The 12,308-nt window shown below is 42.5% G+C and overlaps 1 protein-coding gene across 1 annotated transcript in view; it reads left to right on the top strand.

Moving 5' to 3' along the window:
• Window positions 1-12,308, top strand: part of CEP112 (centrosomal protein 112) — a 600,502-nt gene that overhangs the window by 424,944 nt on the left and 163,250 nt on the right. The gene's annotated exons all lie outside the window — the stretch shown is intronic.

Raw genomic sequence — 12,308 nt, 5'->3', positions numbered from 1 at the left:
GCATTGACCCATGTAAAAAAAAAAATGGCGCATGATCAGGAAAAGAAAGGAGAGTGTTACACAAACACTAGGATTGTACTCTGCTGTAGTCTTCGTTCCTCCATTTACTAATTGATTCAGTTAGCTAATGCTGCATAACAAATCTCCACAAAATATAGTGACTTTAAACAACATTTATTATCTGTTAACCTGTTTGTGGCTCAGGAATTTGGGAGCTGATTAACTAGGTGGTTCTGATTAACCATGTGGTTGTAGTCAGATGGTAACTGGAGCTGAGGTCATCTTGAGGTCACTCACATTTCCAGCTCTTAGACAAGGACAACTTTAACAGCTGGGTCCCTCTGGAATATGTCTCTTGTCTTTATATGGTCTCTCCATGTGTTCTCTTTATATAGCAGCTCTAGGGTAACTGAACATCTCTCATGTTGGCTCAACAGTCCCAAGGCTCCTGTCCTGAGACAGAGAGCCAGGTGGCATCCATATTACTTCTTGAATCTAGCCTTAGAAGGCAAGCAGTGCCATTCCCACTGCATTCTCTGGGTAAAGGCAGTTTGAGTTCTTCCCAGATTTGAGCAGAGAGAATGTAGACCCTTCCACACTCCCATTTCAATAGAGGAGTGTCAGTATCCTATTGTGAGAAGGGTATATGGCAAGGGATGTATTTTGGTATGACCATGTCTGGAAAATTCAGTCTGCCACACTAACAAAACTGAACTGTGATGTGATAGGCACCAGGATGAGTTCTGGGAATAAGAAGACAAATAATGTGCAAGTCCTGCTTACAAAGTGATTATGGGCCAATAAGAGGAACATCCTTGTAAACAAACGTTATACAAGGGTATAAGAGGAATAAGAGAATAATTAACTTTGTGGAAGGTGGGAGGTTAGAAGATTTGATAAAGGTGATATATTAGTGAAGACTTAAAGGAAAGAAAGTAATCTGGGGTGCCTCCCAGTCTCTTAGCTTGGATGACCACATGGACGAGTGGTTTAAGGCATGTTGAGCTGGAGACACTTATAAAATAATGACATAGAAATGTTCATGGGTCATTTATAAATAAATGTAAAGCCTAAGCCATGGTATTTTCAGTCACCTCATGTGCATGTGAAAGCTGGACAGTGAATAAGGAAGACCAAAGAAGAAGAGTTGATGCCTTTAAATTGTGGTGTTGATGAAGAATACTGAAAATATCGTGGACAGCTAGAAGAATGAACAAAAAAAGTACAGCCAGAATGCTTCTTGGAAGTGAGAATGGCCAAACTTAGTCTCACCTACTTTGGTCATGTTGTTGGAAGGGACCAGTCCCTGGAGAAGGATGACATACTTGGTCAAGTAGAGGGTCAGCAGAAAAGGGAAGACCCTCAACAAGATGGACTGACACAGTGGCTGCAATGATGAGCACAAGCATAGAGAAGATTGTGAGGCTGGCCCAGGACCTGGTTGGTTCCGTTCTGTTGTACATGGGTCCCCGAGTCAGAGTTGACTTGATGGCACAACAACGTTTATAAATAAGACTTCCAAGGGAAATGTTTGTGTGAAGATGACGATTTGGGAGACAGTGATTTGGGGGTAAAGTTTGGATAATATTGCCCAGAGAAGTGTTGTGGCATGAGAGGAAAAAATGGAAAGGATGTAACCCTGTACAAAGAAACTCTTAAAGAGCATGCTGGGAGGACATCAGGAAAATGGCAGAGTAAGGACTTCTGAAAATTCTATTCCTAAAAGAAATAAGAAAACTGGCAAAAATTGTCAATTTTTACAGAACTCTAAAATTACCTCTGGGAATTAACTAAAGGCATCTAGCAACCCAGGAAGTGTTGACTGAAAAAAAAAACAGCTAAATCTTGGTAATAACAGCAAGCTTTGTGGAATTTTATTCCCAGCACCAGCCCCACCCCCACCCCCACACACATACGTACCCGCACTTCCTCAGCTCTGCAGTAGGCTTGAAAACCAACAATCAGTAATGGTGAAAACAAATAAACAGGCTTGGAACTCCTTCAAAGCCCCATTTCCAGAGAACTGTTTGCCTGTCTGGTGGTTCCTGGGAAGACCAAACTCTCAAGGCTGTCTTTATTTGACCTGACTTGGAGATTGCCCAGTGTCAGAAAGCTTTTTTACTGAAGTGTTTGTACAAAAAAAAAAAGAATAGAGACAGTTATTTGCAATCACAACTGCCTAAGGTGGTGGATAACAGTTGGAGGAAATAATATAATAAACCCAAAAGTATAAAAGGAAAAGCTGGGGACTAAGCTGTCCCTAAGGACTTTGGTAATCTCTGGTATCTTCCCAGGAACCTAGAAACCTATGCATGTGTGCAGCTGTGTGCCTGCTCAGGAAGGACCTGCGATGGTTCTGAGCTCACCTCTGACTGACCTTGAGGCAGAGCACAAGCAGGAAGTGAAGGCTAAGGCAGAGCTGTAACCCACCTGGCTGAACATTGAAGGGCGTACCAACATGCACATGAAACCATTTGTTGAAAACTAGGCAACTTCACTGTTTCCGAAACATAAGAAACCTTTGCCTAGTCCATTTAGGTGAAATATTCAGAAAAGGCAAAACCATGGAGACAAAAAGGAGAGAGAGGTTTGCAGGAGGTCAGGTGGAGGAGAGAATAGAGAGTGATGGCCAGTGGGTACAGCGTTTCCTTCTAGGATGACGAACATATCTTGTAATCATATAGTTGCCATGGTTACACAACCCTGTGACTGTACTAAAACCACTGAATTGTACTTTAAAGGAGTGAATTTTACAGTAACTGAATTGGATTTCACATTTTTAAGGGTGGGCTAAGGAAGAAGAAGCCATCAAGAATACTGAGGAGTGTGAGTCAAGAGGTGGTGGAACTAGTCAGAGACTGATTTCATATGCAGAAGAGGACAACTTTCTCCTCCATAGTTTTTGAGGAATTTTAAGATTTACTCAATAGGTATGTAGACCCCTCAAGGCATCTCCTTCCTTTTGTTCCAATTGCACTCCAAAAAATATACCAAACCGAAAAAATCTTTAAAGAAAAAATTCTGAAAGCCAAACCAAACTCATTGCCATTGAGTTAATTCTGATTCATAGTCCTCGTTGGGTTTCCAAGGCTATAAATCTTTCCAAAGCAGACTACCTCATCATTCTTCCACAGAGTGGCTGCTAGGTTCGAACCACTGACCTTTTGGTCAGCAGCCAAATGCCTTAACCAGTACATCACCCAAGCTCCTTAAACAGAGAATTATTATAGGAAAATAAATCTGTGAATGTGTCAGTATGTAGATGCCAACATGCCTATGAGAGAAAGGTAGATCATGTGTAAAGGATTCAAAATGCTCTTTTGTTTGAACTTTCTTTGCCCAAATGTGACTTTTTTCTTCAGAAATAGATGCAAGCTGGAACAGGCTCGTTTCAGTTCCTGTCTGTCCTCAGTCGTTGAGGTTACACAGGACTTTAAACAAAGGCCACAGCCCAGTGGCAGCCATCCTCTTTGCTCTTTATCTGCTGTTCTGCTGGTTTACTCCCCGTGCTGCCAGGAGAGTCATCTTCCCCGCCGCGGCTCTGATCATTGTACTCCCTGCTCACAGACTCTGAAGGATGCCCACTTGCATCCAGAATAAAATCCAAACTGCTTGATGTGGCCACGACCCAGAGTTTTTGGCCCTGAAGCTAGAGTTGAGTGGGAGACAGACAAGAGAGGAGATAAAGCCCATAATGAGGTATGTCTGGATAAGGTAGAGGGATCAGTGCCAGACTCGGGTCCCATCTCCCCACCCTGCTATTGGGAGCTTGTTGTCTAAGCTGTCAAGGCAGTTTTTTCTGTTGGTAAATATTCCTAGCGGTCTTCTGTTGGCAGGCACACATTTTCTTTCAGAAGTGGGGAGGAAAAAGAAAACAAGCCTGCTGAGGAAATTAGGCACAGAAAACGTTTTTTGTCTATTTTGTCCCAAAATAAAATGAAGCTACCTTAGAAAATTAAATACCACATTATCTTCTATTTAATCTTTGTAAACCGAGTGGAGAACATTTTTTGAGTCTATCTTGGGGTAAAACATTTCTGTTAAAACTTTTGGTCAGTCAAGGAAAAGGAGCTCTGCTGGTGTAGTGGTTAAGGTGTTTGGCTGCTAACCAGCAGGTTGGTGCTTTGAACCCACCAGCTGCTCCACAGAAGAAAGATGAAGCAGTCTGCTTCTTTAAAGATTTGCAGCCCTGGAAACACAATGGGAGTTGCTATGAGCCGGAATCTACTCAATGGCAGTGAGTTGGAGTTTGAGTCGAGGAAACTCAAGCAGTTAGTTGCTACCTGTTTGACTAGCAAATTATATAGGTCACGTCTTTTTTTTTTTTTTTTTTTTTTAATATTCTGAAGGCTTATGGCCATTAATAAGGGTTAACAGTTAATGAAAACACTCCAGAGCAAATTCTGAGTCCTAATGCATTTACATGTAGAATTTGAATTCATCTGTATTTCCTGGTGGATGGAAAACCAGTCACGTTGTGGTGGGGGGGTGGGGATTGTTAGGTGCCATTGAGCGCATGCTAGAGCCCATTGTTGAAGCCACGTGTCAACCCGTCCCTTTGAGGGTCCTCTCCTTTTTCTCTCCCTCCACTTTACCTAGCGTGGGACCTGTGGTGCAGTGAATACTTGGGACGGCTCTTCTAGCCACGGCCCTCATGACTCCCACCAGATGACTGGATGGAACTATGCAAATGTAAGGTGCTTGTGGCCCACCAAGGGCATTGAATCGCTTGTTAATCGTGTAAATAAGGTACACAGCATCCTTGTTGGGGGTAGGACTGTGCAAATAGGTGTATGGAACCCTAATGTGAAGATTGGTCAGTTTTGCCATCTTATTAGGCTTAAAATGAGCCATCCCAGAGATGGAAAGGGGGCATCTCATTACCATCAAGAAGGAGAAGCCAGGAGTGGAACATGTTGTTGGACCCTAGACCCCTACGCTGAGATAGCAGAAAGGCAGCAGTAGTAGAGGCAGCAGGACTGAGGGTCTGGCATGAGACAGAGCAGCAGGCTTACCAGCCCACGGAGCAAGAAAGCTGAGTGCCTTTGGGCAAGAAGCTTGCTGACAGAGTGGGGTGCACCTATTGGCAGAGCTAAAGAGCTTTGTAGCCCTTGCCTGAGCAGGGCAGAGACCAGGCCGAGAGTCCAAGGACCAAAGAGAGGCATGCCTTCAGGAATGGCTGAGGGGAAGTTGTAGAATTGTATCCTGAGCATTCCTGAACCTGAATTGTAACCTGTTACTTCCCTAATAAACCCCATAATCATGAGTATTTCCTGTGAGTTCTGTGTGACCATTGCAATGAGTTATCGAACCCAGCAGGGTAGTGAGTACCGTGGGAGGGACATTTGGTGTCAGAACTCAAAAAGGTTGTATGGTGGTGATAAGTCTGACTTCAGACTGTTGCCATTGATCCTTTGCTCTCTCCCTCGTGAAGTTAGAGGAGGTCTGAGAATGCCACCCCCATGTCCTTTTTGTATTATCCCTCTCCAGGAACTGGTCCCCCCTGATAATATGACCAAAATATGAGAAACAAAGTCTCACCATTCTCACTTCTAAGGAGCATTCCAGCTATACTTCTTCCAAGACAGATTTGTCCTTCTGGCAGTCCATGGTATGTTTAATATTCTTCACCAGCACCATAACTCAAATGCATCAGTTCTTCAGTGGTCTTCCTTATCATGTAGTCCATCAGAACACCACTCAAGGAATTTAATAGCTTTAGATTCTAAATCAATTAACTATAAACTTTCCAAACAAGAGACAGTAAAGATTCTTAGAATTTTTCAAGTTCTATTCTGAGATTACAGTGATAGAAATGGGTGCTTGTGACAAAGCAAGGTATTAAACACATCAAGAGGCTGATTTAGAATGAAAGCAATGTATGTGCAAATTTAGATGAAATTCAGCAATGGTAGAATGTGGAGATAACAGTGAATGCCCTCCAGAACCTAGGTCTGTGTCCAAGGGGCAGGGAGACCCCACCTTCTGACCTCCTCTAATGCCACAAGAGGAAGACAGAATCACCATCAGTAGCCCATGGCCTATTTCTGCGAGGCCAGACATGCTGCCTCCCTCCAGCCCTTTCACCAGCCCTGACACCAACCATTCCTCCTGCATCACCCAGCACCTCTCCGCTGGGTTCGATAATTTGCTGCAGTGGCCACACAGAACTCACAGATTATGGGGTTTATTATGGAAGCAACAGGCTACAATTCAAGTTCGGGAACATGCTCAGCCTCTCTCAGCTTGCCGTCTCTCAGGCAACAGTCTCTTTCAGTCTCTCTCCCAGCAATGCGTGCCTTTTGGTGTCTCTCTCCCCACAGTGCATGTCTCTTGCTGTCTCTCTCCCAGCAGTGTGTGTCTCTCAGTGTCTCTCTCCCAGCAGTAATGTCTCTCATGTCTCTCCCTCAACAGTGCATGTCTCTTGCATCTCTCAGCTGGCATTGAGAGATAGATACTCCCTCTGCCTCTGGGAGGGCTCCTTTTTGAGCTTGGCAGAGTGGCCAAACTAACGAACCCCATCATCAGAATTCTGTACACCTGAGAGAGAGAGAAAACTTCCCAGAAGATTGTTTTGTGCCACTCTCAACAGAAATACCCCAGGTGGATAACTTTAACAGTCAGGAGCTACTCAGTTGCTCATGGCAAATTCCACCATGGAGTTTACTAAGACTTATGGCTAGAAAAGCCACACTATGTAATTTACTACACCACAATCTGCCATGGATTTTAATCTGTGTGAGTCAGTCTTTTCAACTAACTCACAGAGGAACACTGGAAACATGGAGTTTCTGGACTTTAAAGGCTGGAGATCAGATTTAAAAAGTTAGATGCTACCTCCTGGATGGCCTCACAAGAGGAGCTTCAGTACCAGACTTACCCAACAATACATTAACCTATAAGAACTGTTCATTCAGATGTCTGTAACCCAATGCCATTGAGTCGACTCCAACTCAAAATGACCCTGTAGGACAGACTAGAACTGTCCCATTGGGTTCCCAAGGCTGTAAATCTTAACAGAGGCAGTTTGCCACATCTTTCTTAAGAAGACATAAGTTTTAAATTCTTGAGGTTACAAATATATATTTTATCTTTTAAAACAAAATATCCTGAATTCATAGTAAGGAGATGACTTTCCATTGATCAGAGTCATAGAGTAACCAATTCCTAATGATCTAAGTAAGGGGTGGGGGAGGAGCATTTTATAGAGACCCACAGTGCTGGAGAGCTAGTAAGATTGCAGAGGGGACGTGGAGGCTCTGCACAGCCAGCCAGACCACACTGTGGAGACACCACTCTCACACCATACCCTCATCTCCAAGGTGTTTACAGAGTGAGCTGTAAGTATCTCCTGCTATCTCCTACTTGAGCCAGGGGTGTACAAGACCCGCAGACCCAACTGCAACCTCTTCTCACTTTCAGAATCACCATGATTTCCTTCAGCAGGTGTCCTTTCTCCAGGCTCTCCAGGTCAAGAGCAAGACTGTTTTTAATGCAATCATCATGACAAAGTAGATCTCCACAACTGGAGAGGAAAAGTGTGCAGCATGAGCATGACTGCAGTTGGACTTAAAAGAGGACTAAATCCTCTGAAAACTTATTAACTAGATTCCATGAAGGTCAGTGAGTCTCCTCGAACTGGCTCTTTCTTACTTCTTAAGCTCTTCAGGTTTTTGGTCTGAAGCCACTGGAAATATTTGAAGCAAATAATATTTTTGAAACTGTAAACATGACCCAGGTCAATACTATCCTGACATTGGATTCAGCTGTACAGTAAAACAAATTGGATATTCTGATGAAGAAAAGTCATAAGCTGAACAAAATGTAATTGACCCTCCAGATGAGATAAACAAACATGCTAGCCAGGTGGATAAGGCAGCGTACAAGATCAGTTGGCATCTTTATCATCCCAAATTGCAAGCCAAAAAGAAAAACTTTCTGAGTAGACAAGAATCACCCACCAGATAGGTCTAGCAAATGAACCAGCCACGCTTGGATGTTACCACCAGGTTCCAGAAGAGACGTCTTTGTTTAGAAGCTAAAATTGCAATCTAGTCAGTGGCCCTCTTAGTTATATGGACTTGGATGCAAAGTATCTGATGCCGAATGTTCTTCTGCTCCAGCAAACCAGTCACTCATGAAAGAAGCAAGGAATAGGAACAAGAAGACTTAAAATCAGTGGTAATGGCTGTCAAGCCCAATATTTAGAGGAATATCAAGGTATATCTAAGAACTATCCAAGAGATGATCAATACAATGACTGAAAATCAAACCAAACCAAACTCACTGCCGTCGAGTCAGTTCTGACCCTTACTAACCCCTCCTTGGGTTTCCGAGGCAGTATCTCTATGGAAGTAGATTGCCCAGTTTTCCTTCCAAGGAGTGACAGGTGGATTTGAACCGCCAGCCTCTGGTTAACAGTCAGATGCCTTAGGCACTACACCATCAGAGCTCCTAGACCAAGACATCAATATTAAAGATCCACACATTTTTATAATCTTTTACTTTCACTGGTATTTTCAAACTGGATGAGGTTTGGGGGTTGTTTGTTTCGGGTGCAGTTTAATATCTAATTTCTACCTAGAATTTAAGTATCGATGTTTCTACAGCAGCTTTTAAGGTAATGATCAACGTGTGCCAAACAAGCTCCTGGGTCATTTTTTCATTTCAGTTCAGCAAACAGTAGTGGTTGTGTTTGCACAAAGCACTGTGCTAAACTCTAAGCCTGGCAAAGGAAGACAGATCTATATACATAACCCTACTACAAAGCCATCTTTTATGGATGCCGTCATAGAAACACAGTACTTTAGAAATCAAGGGAAGAGGCTGAATTAACTGGTTATTCTAGGCTGGGTTGGAACAATGGTAGAGACATTCTAACTGGTGGGAGCAGCTTGAGCAACAAACTGTTTGGAGGTTCAGGTCATGCTTAGAGGTAGACCCATGAAACCAGGGCAACCTTTATAAAATGGGTAAATAAAAGCTAATTACCAAGGTGAAGGACTTTGAATGCCCAACTCTAGAGGTTAGTTTCCTGTCCTTTGTACATTGGGAACCGTTGAGGGCTGTGGAGTGGAATAAAATAATAGGTCTTAGGGAAAGAATTCTGGTCTAGCACTTCTAGGGAGCCACAGGTGATCTGGACTTTAGGAGTTTGAATCACTGCTTCGCAACACAACCTAGTGATTTCAAACAAGCTGCTCTCTGAGCCCCAGGTTACATATTTATAAAATGGAGACAAAACCTCTTTTGCAGAGTTGTGATTCAATGAGGTAATTACATAAGGCACTGAGCACATAGGAAGAATTGATTAAATCATACTTCCTACTTGTAAACAGAGTAACCAACTCATAAAGATCTGAGCAGTTCAGGGAGGCAGTAACAGTGTGATTACAAGCTTGTGCTGCAGAGTGAGAAAAACCCAGCTTCACATCTGAGCCCCCAGCCTTTACTAGCTCACTGACTAGGGCAGTCTACCAAGTCACAGTGTCCTCATCCATAAAATGACAGTGGTAATCCCAACACACAGGTCTTGTGTTGATTAAAAGAAGATGTGTCAACAGCTTTATATGCCTGGCACATAGGAACAAAGGCAAGTCCAGCTTCCACAGCAGAGAGTCACTCATTCTTTTAGCAGATGTTTGCTGAATACCTGCCAGATACCATTCCATGCACTTGGCGTATTTCATTGAGCAAAGCCAACTAAAGTCCCTGCCCTTGTGGATCTAACATTCTAAATGATCACTCTTATTGTTATTCAAAGGGAACATGAGTAAAACATTATTGCAGTTGGCTAGGGAAACAACATGGAGGTTTGGAACTAGGACAGTGGGAGTTGAAGGGGTGGACAGAGGTATGAGCTGCAGGATATGAGACCTGACTGGGTGTTGATGGAAAGGAAAGGGGAGAATCAAAGGGATGTCCAAGGTCCTCGTGCCTTGCCCAAGAGATGGAGCAGAGAGGAAAAAGCACCTTCAGTGGAGGAGATGACAGCCTGCAGTGTGTCCACCTGAATATTCTAGCAGTTGGTGGGAAATGTTTCTCTGAAATTAAAGAGGTTGAGGATACTGAAGAACACCTGAGAGTGTCCAGTGGGTAGTTGATGACACTTAGCAAACCAATTTCAGTAAAATGACGGGGTGCAGAGGAGTCAGAGGAGGGAGGGAGTACTATTCTTTTTTTTTTTTTTAATAATAAATTTTATTCTGTGTAGTGTACCCCCCCCCCAGACTATTCTTTAAAAGCATTTTACAGCAAAGGAAAGGAAAGACAGAAAAGTAGCTTAAGACAATGGTGTCCTTAGAAGTATATGTGTTGGCTAAGGGGAAGGAGCCACTGGAGAGAGAGAGAGAGATGACTTCTCTGTTCTTTTAATGAATATTTATTCTATCCTGCTGTTCGCCAAACACTTCATTGCACATGAAAAAGAGACAGGTACAGCTTTAAGTTAGCTTACCCTTCAATAGAGGATTGTATGCTTCAATGAAAATGTCTATTACTCTCCACTAGACAGCAGGGATTTTTGCCAGTTTTGTTCCCTGCTGTATCCCTAATGACTAGATGAATGCCTAGTTTGTAGTAGGCACTCAGTAAACGTAGAATAAAATTAAAACTTTCGGCTAAAAGATAATATCAGAATTATTCAAGAAAATGACCCTTCTTTTTGATTCATCAAGAGTAGTTCTTTTCCAAAACCACTGCACTAAAGCTATATAGTGAGTGGGGTCGGGGACTTGCAGAGAACTGATAGACAGATCAAGCCAAGGGAGTAAGAGTAAGGCACTGAAGGTAAAAGGGCTTTGGAGCAGCAGAGATTATCCTCACCAGCAGGACTTCCCGAGGTACTCACAAATGTGATTTTTCTGTAGATCAATTGTGAGAATTTAGGAATATAGTAACACACCTAGAGGGTAGAAATTTATCTCAGTTTTAAATGCAGTTGCCATGTATGGTGAGCTAAGAATGAGGAAATGGAGGGAAATATATCTGTGTTTTAAAATATCAGCAAATCAGATTCAGATGAGGTTGCCACCTGTTGCCTCAAGGGCAAAAGGAAGAAAGAATATATATGAGGTAGAGTATAAGTTCTTCCAGGAGTTGGAGGAACTAATTTAAAAAAAAAATCACCTGAAGTGGAAAATTCATATGATCAAGCTAAAAAAGTTGTATTCTTCTGTGTTTTCTTAGTAAACACATAGAGTTGGTAGAGAATCAATTTTAATTTCTGTCATCAACATCAGACCATTTGGGTAGATTTAAAAGTACAGTACCAACTGACAAACGGAGCTAAACAGCATTTTAGGACAGAGGTTCTGAACCCTGACTGAGCATCAGAATCACTGGGGGAGATATTTAAAAACTGAAATGTAAAGTTGCCACCCCAGACCTGCTAAATAGGAATTTCTGGGGATGGAGAATTCTCATACACAGATCAGGGAATCACTGATCTACGATACATTAGCAGTTGCCGTTGAGCTGATTACGACTCATGGCAACCCAGTGGGTTAAAGGGGAACTGTGGTCTGTAGGGTTTTCACTGGCTGAATTTTCCAAAGATCACCAGGCCTTTCCTTCCAGGCACCTCTGGGGGGGCTCGACCCGCCAGACTTCTGGGTAGTAGTTCAATGTGTTAACCGATTGTGCCACCCAGGGACTCCAAGTACATAGTAGGAGCTCAAGAAATGACATTTGTTGATTTGCAGCAGTATCTTCTATTTGAAGTTTGGAAATGGGATGACAGTGGGTATAATTGGGTCTCCACACAAGGCAGTGTGGGTTATCACACTGCCATCCCTTCCTGTGAAACATCTGTACCTGCAAGTAGGCATAAGGCGGAAGCAGAGCCTATCTCTTCCAGGAACCCAGTCCATTGTCGTTTTGTCTCCTGATAGAGTAAAGCAGGTCGGGTATTTTTTTATTTGTGTATTCTCTATAATTACATTGAATTTAAGAACTTCCTTTTGTTGGTGTTGCATATTTCATATCAGCCACAGGTTAACCTACCGGTATTTATTAAGAAAGAATCTGTTAAAATTCCAAAAACAATCATCTCAAGCTTTTGTAAATTTACTCATTTTTTTTTAGAGTATCCTCGACTCCCATGTTTTGTAGTTCTTCCTTTGCCTGAAATTAAATTGAGAAACTTAAAACTTTTCTGGAGAAAGGAACATGGTGTGTGACTAGTCCAGCATTGTTTTAATGAGAACAAAAGCAGAATGTTCCAAGATTACTTGCTTGCAGCTACAAAGCATGTTCAAGGAATAAAAATCTCCTTCATTAAATGACTGAGGAGAAAAAAAAAAAAAAAA

This window comes from Orycteropus afer, unplaced genomic scaffold, assembly GCF_000298275.1.
Source record: "Orycteropus afer afer isolate SDZICR_OR568_19922 unplaced genomic scaffold, OryAfe1.0 scaffold00018, whole genome shotgun sequence".
NCBI classification, from domain to species: domain Eukaryota; kingdom Metazoa; phylum Chordata; class Mammalia; order Tubulidentata; family Orycteropodidae; genus Orycteropus; species Orycteropus afer.
This window is presented reverse-complemented; position numbering and strand designations above follow the sequence as displayed.